The sequence below is a fragment of the Vanacampus margaritifer genome, chromosome 6 (assembly GCF_051991255.1).
Source record: "Vanacampus margaritifer isolate UIUO_Vmar chromosome 6, RoL_Vmar_1.0, whole genome shotgun sequence".
In the NCBI taxonomy this organism is placed as follows: Eukaryota; Metazoa; Chordata; class Actinopteri; order Syngnathiformes; family Syngnathidae; genus Vanacampus; species Vanacampus margaritifer.
In genome coordinates, this window is record NC_135437.1 from 5,946,945 (window position 1) to 5,957,396 (window position 10,452).

General features: G+C 37.0%; 1 long non-coding RNA gene across 1 annotated transcript; it reads right to left on the minus strand.

Moving 5' to 3' along the window:
* Nucleotides 1-229: 229 nt before the first annotated feature.
* LOC144054084 (uncharacterized) lies at nucleotides 230-6,415 on the minus strand. Its single transcript, XR_013294595.1, has 2 exons — nucleotides 4,958-6,415; nucleotides 230-4,012 (listed from the first exon to the last, which is right to left on the minus strand). It is a non-coding gene; the product is annotated as an uncharacterized LOC144054084 (long non-coding RNA).
* Nucleotides 6,416-10,452: the final 4,037 nt, after the last annotated feature.

A 10,452-nucleotide genomic window follows, 5' to 3' on the forward strand; every position in this document is an offset into this window, starting at 1 on the left:
ATCGAGAAGAGGGCGCAAGTCCCCCCGCGACTGGGGTTGTCCAACCTCCGTTCCTCCAAGCACAGAACAAGCGCTGGCCCGCGCCCGCGGGGAACCTTTGGAATGATGGTGGAGAAGGTTCTGTCGCGTGCAATCCGGGTCACGGCTGTTGCCACTGTAAGAGGAATAAAATTATTCTGTCCTCTTTGCGTGTTCCAAAAATGAAGATAGATTTAATGTAAGAAAAATACACCTTTGCAAAAATGATTTAATGTAAGAAAAAGGTCAGAGATCTCTGGACAGATAACAGCTTCTAATTCATCACTTAAACAGGTGGGATTCAGAGCGTCAAATGTAGCTCTTCTGCATGTACAATGGTTTCTTATAGTTAAAAAGACCTCCTCTCTTTCATTTGTAGACAAAACATACTCTCTGGGTATTTTTCCATGAGCTATAGCGAAAACAGAGTCAGGTGTGGGTGTTCAAAACAGATTCTGTTCTCAAGGACCAAATGTGTTTTCGCACAAAACGCTGAGAAGGAACTTTTTTAGACTAAATAGTATGTCCCAGCTTAAGGTCAAATTATACCAAAATCAACACCATCTGCTCTGCACAGCACACAAAACATTTCGACAAGGTTAATATAAAGAATTAAAATCTTAATAATGTGTAACAATGGTTAATAAAATAAAATGAAGTATTAAAAATGTTACAATATCTATCAGTCCGCCCTTTGGGCTTTTTAAATAAAGCCCAACAACTAAATATTTAAACATTTTTAGCAAAGGATTCCAGCGGGATCTTCATCATCGCAATGGCAGGTGCAACATAAGAAGAAGAGAAAAATGAAAACATTCTTTTTTGCAGGAGAGGAGGTCAGTCATATGTCAAAACAATGTGATTCATTAAAAGATTTTTTCTTTTCAGTAAAATAAGCATATCATATATGAAGACAATGTGTTGTGATTATGTTAACAATTGTGGTGGGGGATCCCAGAAATAGCAAATTGGCATGACAGTCAGTATGAGAAAGAGTGTCATTATGTACGTGCAATTGGAGACGCGATTGAAGACTTGTTGTCGTTTGGGCTAGGGAAGTTTTTGTTGACGTTTGTCAGTTCCGTTTTCGTTCTTGCGTTTGTTTTTTTAAACCGAGTCCTTCAGCTTTGCGATTGGCTGGCAACCTGTTTAGGTTGCACCCCGCCTACTGCCCGAAGCCAGTTGGGATACGCTCCAGTACCCTCACAATCCTTGTGAGGACAAGCGGTCAAGGGAATGGATGGATGGATGGATCCTTCAGCTCTTTTAGAACCCACATCAACTGCCAGAGATGATCACCGGGCCCAAGGTGTGACCCATTCTTTGTGGAACGCCCCGGAAAAGGGACACATTCCTCCTATCTCCATTGGGTAATCCTCAGGTCGTCTGGTGGGAACTGGAAGCAGTTGAATGGCCTCTCAGCTGGCACGTCTGGTCACTGGAGCAGTTGACTGGTTTCTCAGTTGGCTCCCGCTGGTGGCTGGCTCCTGAAGGTGGGGGTTGAGCAGAAAGCAGACCCCCTGCTGGTCTGATAGGCAAGATGTGGAACCAGGTGCCCCGTGGACTGGACTAGATTGACCTTTTCATCACCTCATCTGGGTGCAAAATATTTTCATTTAGTCACTAATAAACATTTATTCACATCCCTTCTTTTTGAAAGAGCATTTTGGTAGTGTTATTAGTTAGGAGTTAGTAAATGTTAGTAAAGTTCTGTAGGCCTGTCCTGTGGGAAAAATTCTGTTTGTTGTGACATTCAATTAGGATCCAGCCTTTGGCTAACTTTAATGACCTAAGCACATTCATTAATGCAAAAATGAAAATCTTAGCCAATTCAAATCTGACGAGGCCAATTTTGTTTACAGAATGTAATGATTGTTGGAATGTTTTATTATAATATTTATTGTTATAGATATGGCATGAATGTGCTTCCAGCCATTAAATAAATGCAACTTTCGCCAACAAATAAAATCAAAAAATAACATCTAACCCCAGGGCCCCAGGGGAAAATAGAAATGGAACATATTCACCTTATTTTCGCCATCCCTGCCAAAACTTACTCCTTCTCCATGGTCAAGGAAATCCCCAATTGTCCTCCTGTAAAATTCATTCTCACGGAATATCTATAATTATCACATTAAGACTAACTTTTAATTTTATATTTATTTAATTCAACATGGACTGTTTGTGTCCTTCGTAACGATATACCCAGACCGACCAATAATTCCCCCATCTGAAAAAATCGACTTAGAGAATTTTTCAGACTCTACTAATATACAAGTTCTGCAGTAAATAAATTTTGCTTGCTTTTTGTTTAGAAAGAGGGGAAGATTTTACATTTAACCAGTAAATTCGACCATGGGTCCCAAGCAACTATTTAAATTTCAAAAGAAAATTTGGAAAATATTAAAAGACTAAATTCAATAAGCGTAAAATATAACAATTAAGATTGAAATAAATTTGATCTTATCTTTATTCACATTAGCTGTTTTCAATTTCTGAAACCCCACGAAATTTACCTGTATTATCTTTTGTACTATAAAAATATTGTAGCTTAAGCCAATGAATTTTACAAAGAATCTCAGTTTTCAGCCAATCCATCAATTATTATTAATATATGAAGTTGCCCTCAATTTTAATATTTTATCATTAAGCTTGCTAGTCCCCCTTGTTGATGTTTGTCCAAAAAGCTGACTGTTTTAAAATAGACAGAGATAAACAAATCAGATCAAATCCAAATAAACATCAAAAGTTTTAAAATATAATAAATCTGTGTGTATATAGTGTTGTCAATCAGTTCGTTCTATTTACGTAATGTTTTACTGTAAATGTTATCACCTTATATCTGTCAAAATATAGAGTGCAGTGTAAACAGTCAGTATCACATCATATGGTCTGGTATCACTAACTCAAGGCACAGGACAGTTCGGGACGCAGGAATGCATTAAGGAAGCATTGGAGCAGTTTTTCATTTAAGACTTTTGCATGTGAGTTCAGGGTGCAGTCATTGTGTGCATTGGGTAGTGGAGCAGTTTTGTTTTATCACATTTTTATATGAGTTCAGGGTGCAGTTATTGTGGAAACTTTCCACCAGGTGGCGCCAGGAACCTCTGCTCTCCATCAGGTGGCAGCCCGAGCAGGTGGAGTGCTGATCAGGGGATGGCCGCACCACGTCCCTCTGCTGGTGGTAGCATTTGCAGTTTCTTTGTTGGTGGGGGTTTTGTTTTGAAGAGATCTGTGTCCGGCTCGTATTGGTCCAGTTGACTTTGTTTTGAAATAATGACCCCGACCAATGACCCTCACTCAACTGAAAACATTAAAATCTGCCCCAACAGTATTTAGGTTATAACATGTCAGTAAATATTAAAAACCAAAAACTTCCTTTATTAAAAAAAAAATCAAAACATTTTGAGAAGGAAAATTTTCTAAATTTAAAAAAATAAATAAATAATAAAATAATTAAAACAATGAAAGTTTACAATTTTAAATAATTGGTAATTATATGTCAATATTTGTTATGGTTCACAATATTTAATTTAATATGTTTTGCATACCTTCATAAATAATACTTAGGATGAGATAGGACAGATATACTCTAACAATTTACAAATATAGTCAATTAATAAGTGTGTAGTTTTCAATTAATGTTTTCTCAATGGAGGCCGCAGCCTGTAAAGTCAGCCTTTGGTCAAACATCAAAGCAGGAATGATTTTTTAATTACATAGCACCTCAAATTATGTCAAAAATGTGATTCTTCTAGATAGCTTCCCCATGGAACGGTCCAATCTTCCAGGGTATCGTAGTCCAATTCTGAAATGAGACTTCAAATGTCGAATTCAAAGGTTAAATATATTCAGGAGAGATTAAAATTATTTTTCTATTTATAAACATGGGAAAAAACTCCTTTTTAAATTATAATTAACACATTACTTCATCCCCAGGACGGGAGATAAGGAATTTGTCGTCTCCACTCCTTCTAATGGGTGATAGCCGCTTCTGAAAAGATATTTCAAGGTTAAATAATCTTCTAGCGTACGAGAAAAATCATAAGGGAAAAACAATCAACTTATAACAAAATATTCCACATTAGTTGCTATTCAAATTATTCGGTTTTTAGTTATTATTATTATTATTAGAATAAGAGTAGAGACTAAATTATTTCATCTAAAAATAATCCAAAAAGTTAAATATACCCCTTCTTTACACTAATTGATTTGCTTTTGGCATTTTTAATTTGAAAAAGGGTGACATCTGGCGGTCAGAATGAGTCACAGCAACTAAAATTTTCAAATTGACCTGCGTCACTAATTTATAAAAGGATGACACCTGGCGGTCAGTTAGAGTCATAGCAACTACAATCAGTCAAAATTATTTATGTTCTATAAGCATAAGATATGTATCGAAATTTTACAATATCTTAAAACTATACCTCTCTATGTTATTTGTGTATTAATATTCGTTCGTTTTATATCAATCATAATTTTAAATATGACATATCTGCACTCGTGAAGCCAGATTAAGTATTCAACATTAGTGCTTAAGAAATTTATATAAGGGGCTTATAAAATCAGTTACGGCAACAATTTATAAAATGTCGTTCAATTATTTAACGCAGACGCTTGCGGGTTTTAGCGTTAGAAATGTTATTAGTAATTTTACCGTCTAATTAATTTATCCCGTTTAGCGTTTATTAACCCTTTTCATTTATTTTATTACGTAAATTCGTATTATACAGCTGTTTTATTTGCAAAGCAACATTTCAGCATTAGTCATTATTTAATACACTTTTCTTAAAGTTACGTCCGGGATTTTCCTCTATATCAAAATACATATAACTCTAATACTTTTCTAATCCGCGGTCGGCGTTTACACACATCCACAGCCAAACTGCCGCCCCCAAAACCACCGAACAAATGACACATCTCATTCGAATAAACTAACCTTTTCCACAATAAATTCAAGTCCCGTCGTTCAATATTAAATACATTTTATATCATTATTCGACGGTCGATTATATAACCTAGAAGCTTTAGTTACGTCTAGCGGAAAATCATTTAGTCCTTCAGAATAAAAGCGCACCGTAGTCCCAACATTATTACTTTATTAAAGTTATATAAATGGTTATAACTTCACAAAAATACCTAAAGCTAGTATTCTAGCATTATTCATCATCTTATCCAAAAATACACGATTATGTCTCGCTTTTGTTCTCCTCGAAAAAACACAAATACAATCCGTACTTCACGTCAAACGCCCGGCGGCGCAAGCCTCAACGTCCCTCATCAATAAAATTAACTTACCGTAGTTTATAACGGCGCCATACGATTTATTCCACCGCAATCGTGCACCCAGTCGTGTAATTATTTTTATTTTTCGTCTTTATTTCATAGATAATTCTCCGTCTTATAACGGCGCATGCGCTCTCAACTTTTTCAAAGCGTCATCCCATGGTTTAACGGAAGCTTATTCGGGTCAAACAATTATATTACGCGCTCGAATAAAGCGTACATTTCTCTTCTTATTTATTGACTCCCGTATGTTATTAGCTTATTATATTACATTATATTGTAGTTAAGTCGTATTAATATTTAAAAATGAAGTGACGTCTCACTTATAACAGAATTAGTCAACTGTTCTCGTCGCGGTCACTTTAAGATTTTACCGTGACGTCATATTTTATTCACCGACAAGACGGCATACAAACAAACGAATATCTCCTCCTAAAATAATAAATACTGCTTTATGTCAATTACGAAGCAGTCTCTCCACTAATATAGCCTGTCTGTTCACAATTATTCGATTCAATTGTGCAGAAACCCCTCGTAACGTTACGTACCAATATCCTTATCTGCGCATTCATATTTCTGTTGTAACAATGACGTGACACACAACAAATAACATACTGCTTTAAGTCAATTATGAAGCAGTCTATCGGCATTTTAATAGCGTATCATCTTTGTCAATTAAAATTGTACGTCCATTTCAGCCTGTCTGTTCACAATTATTAGATTCAATTGTGCAGAATCCTCATCTGCGCTGAGAAAAATAATCCATCATTCAAGGATCTATTATCGATATCTTCACAGCGGGCGATCTAGCCGTTGTGTCAATCATAATCTTCGTAATTCCACCCAAGAATATACCGACATTTTAATTTATGCCTGTTTAACATATTATTCAAGGAACTTTTATTTTCGATTTACTACCAGCAGGCGATCTCTCCGCTGCTTCAATCTAGAATCTTTCCCTAATTCCTTCCAATAATCTATCGACATTTAATTTATGTCTGTTGTCACCTCAGCGCGACCTTATTTCATCTTCATTTCATTTTAGCGCATTACCCAACAACGTGACGGCATTTCCGTATACAATGCTTACGTCACCACGTACGTGTACAGTTCAAACACCGTGGTAAAATCCGAAATCTGGGACATCGCGTCCAACCAAACGACTTCAAAATTTATCACTATTTTTCTGACACAAATTCCATCCTCAATATAATTTTGCAAGACGAATTTACCAGCCGCAGCGTTCTCAGACAGACAGAACTCCTAAAACGTGGACAAAGTGTCCACTTACCTTGATTAATGTGGCCGGGAGTTCCATCCGTCTGTGAACGCACCGCTATAAAACGTCGTTCTACGTCGGGGTTCACCATTTGTAAGAGGAATAAAATTATTCTGTCCTCTTTGCGTGTTCCAAAGATGAAGATAGATTTAATGTAAGAAAAATACACCTTTGCAAAAATGATTTAATGTGAGAAAAAGGTCAGAGATCTCTGGACAGATAACAGCTTCTAATTCATCACTTAAACAGGTGGGATTCAGAGCGTCAAATGTAGCTCTTCCGCATGTACAATGGTTTCTTATAGTTAAAAAGACCTCCTCTCTTTCATTTGTAGACAAAACATACTCTCTGGGTATTTTTCCATGAGCTATGGCGAAAACAGAGTCAGGTGTGGGTGTTCAAAACAGATTCTGTTCTCAAGGACCAAATGTGTTTTCGCACAAAACGCTGCGAAGGAACTTTTTTAGACTAAATAGTATGTCCCAGCTTAAGGTCAAATTATACCGAAATCAACACCATCTGCTCTGCACAGGACACAAAACATTTCGACAAGGTTAATATAAAGAATTAAAATGTTAATAATGTGTAACAATGGTTAATAAAATAAAATGAAGTATTAAAAATGTTACAATATCTATCACCACCTCAAAGCCTCTCCAGCGCGCCAACCGCCTCTCCAACTCATCTCCTGCGAAGCACCACGCGGCTGCCGGTGGAGGATGGTATATCGTGCACAGCCCGCAGCCCAAATCGCGGCCCCCGGGCTCAGCCGAGGGGACCAACTTGAAACCTGGACGAGGCGGCGGCGGATCCTTCACACCGCCAGGCGCCGACCAAATGAATGCTGAATTTAAGCGCATTACTAAGAGCAGAGGAAAAGAACCTAACCAGTAGAGGAAGCAGAGAGTGAAGAGGAAAAGCGCCATTCATATTTGGCTGTTCCCGGTCCAAGGCGAACATATTAGTTAATAGATAGAAGAAGGACGGAGATTCTGAAGCTTGGACGCATGCGCGAGATGCTGTGACTATCGCGAGACCTACAGCGAGACCGGGAAACCCCAACTTGGCGGCGCCCTGCTGCTAAGATAGAATTAGCTCTATTATACTAAACTAATCCAAATTTAACCATCATATATCTTGCCTTTCTTTTTTTTTCCCCTCTCTTTTTCATCCGACAGATTTGGAATACCACCCAACGTGGAGGACCTCGAACGCTTCATCGACGCATATTATTACAGCTGCGCGATGGAGAATCCTTCCGTTGAGAAACTGTCGAGAAAACCTTCGAAAAAGAGGAAAAATAATTAAGCGACGGACACGGAGAACCTAGCCACTACGGAGGTTTCGGTCAGTATGCTGGAGTCCATAAATAAAAAATTAGAGGTCCTCTCCCTAATCAGCGAGGACGTCAAAGAATTAAAGGTAAGTATGGAATTCTTCAGCCAACAAGTAAGTGATCTCCAACGAGACAACGCCGAGTTACACTCTACACTCGTGACTGTTTCAGCCGAGTTAGAAACCGTTAAAAAGGAAAATAAAACGCTAAAAGAAACTGTTCTGGATATTCAATCCCGTAGCATGCGGGAGAATTTAATATTCTCAGGAATATCCGAGAATACCTCTGACAATCCAGCGGTTGAGATAAAAAAAATTATGACGACGTCGTTAAAAATTCCTCAGGAGTCGGTAAATAACATCTCTTTTCACATCGGTACATCGGCTTGGAGCCCCTAGGGGCAACAGACCCCGTCCTTTTATCGCCAAGTTTGAGCATTTTAAACAGAAAGAATTTGTTAAAAGTAAAGGATGGGAGCTTAAAGGGACCTCATTTGGAATGAACGACCAATTCCCGAGAGAGTTTAATGAGCGGCGAAAGGTACTGTTTCCTATAATGAAACAAAATAGGCAGGAGGGTAAACGGACTGCGATGGTTGTCGATAAACTATACATCGATGGCCAACTATTCCGGAACCCCAACTCCACTCCCTGGCTGTTCTAAATGGCATTGGTGGAACTAAAAACTTTGTTTGATTATTAGATGTATACATATACTGTATATGTGGTTATAAAATCTTAAATATGAATACTCATTATGTTTAGGCGATATTATAAATATATTATTAAATACATAACTATATCTAAAGTATATTTAAACAAAAAATCTTGCTTAGGTTACCAGTTATTGGTGTATTTTTATGTTTAATCCCCCGTTAACTTCCTTTACTTTTACCTCCCTACCTGTTTTTTCACTGTTATATTTACTTACTCGTCACCTCATATTTTACACAAATTACATAAACCACCTAACCACTTTGATTCTATCCTATAACATACTAATATTGACAAATGGCCTATGCAGATATATGCACAGGACTGAGTCTATATTGTTTGTATGCATAAATTAGTTCTGGTTTCCTGGAATGTTTGTGGCGCTCGCTCAGAAGCAAAAAGAATAAAAACTTTAGACCATCTCTTAAAATTAAAAGCAGATATTTGCCTCCTACAAGAAACCCACCTACAAAAATCTGAAGAAAAATTACTCATTGATAAGAATTTTAGCCAAGCGTACTCTGCCCCTTATAACAGTAGACAAAGAGGAGTCTGTATACTCATACATAAGAATTTACTCTTTACTTTAAATAATACAATAACAGACCCAGAGGGCCGATACATTATTATTCAGGTGACTATATTTAATAAAATATATACACTTGGTAATTTATATGCCCCTAATAATGATGATCTGGCCTTTTTCCATGAATTTTTCTCTCAGCTGTTTGATTTAGCAGCGAACTCTACTATTATTATTGGAGGAGACTTTAACACAGTCTTAAATCCATTAATTGACCGTTCTAATAATACAACATGTAGGCGATTACAATCTACTAAAGTAATAGGGAAATATATGGATGACTTTGGCCTCGTCGACAGCTGGAGACTTAAAAACCCAAATAAGTAGGAATTTACCTTCTTTTCCGCTAACTGTCTTTTTCAAGAATTGATTATTTTCTTACAAATAACTCTATTGCTGATAAAACTGTTACAAAAATACATCCTATTATTATTAGCGACCATGCACCAGTCTCCCTTTCCCTACAAGTTGATTATACCTTTAAACCACCACCGACATGGCGGTTTAACATCTCACTGCTAAACGACACAGAGTTTGACAAAATCATAAGAAAAGAATGGGCAGACTTTTTGGAAATAAATGACTCTCCAGACCTATCGCCATCTCTTCTCTGGGAAACTGGGAAAGCAGTAATTAGAGGTAAAATTATATCATATTCATCTTATAAAAAGAAACAGGATCAAAAATCAGAAAAAGACTTGGAAGATAAAATTAAACAACTGACGGATGAGTACGCAATAAACCCAAATAACCAAATATGGACTGACTTACAAAATACAAAAATAGAGTTAGACGATATGCTAACTAAAAAGACAGAATTTATAATACAGCAATTGAGATATAACAACTTTGAATATAATAACAAATCAGGTAAATTTCTTGCAAACCAACTTCAGCGCAATCGGGAAAAGTGTCTTATAACGGCTATTAAAGGGACAACTGGTGAATGCACACAATCACCAGAAGAAATTAATCACATTTTTTATAACTATTATCGTAACCTATACTTAGAAACTAACAAGCCTAACCCTGAGCATATTGAGGCATTCCTCAGTAGCTTAAATATACCTCAGTTAACTACTGAATATTAAGACATGTTAGATGCGCCACTTACTATAAACGAGTTGTACAGTGCTCTAGATAGTATGCCTAATGGCAAAGCACCTGGCCCGGATGGTTATCCGGCTATATTTTTTAAGCACTTCTGGTTAATGCTTGCTCCACTATTCTTAAGAGT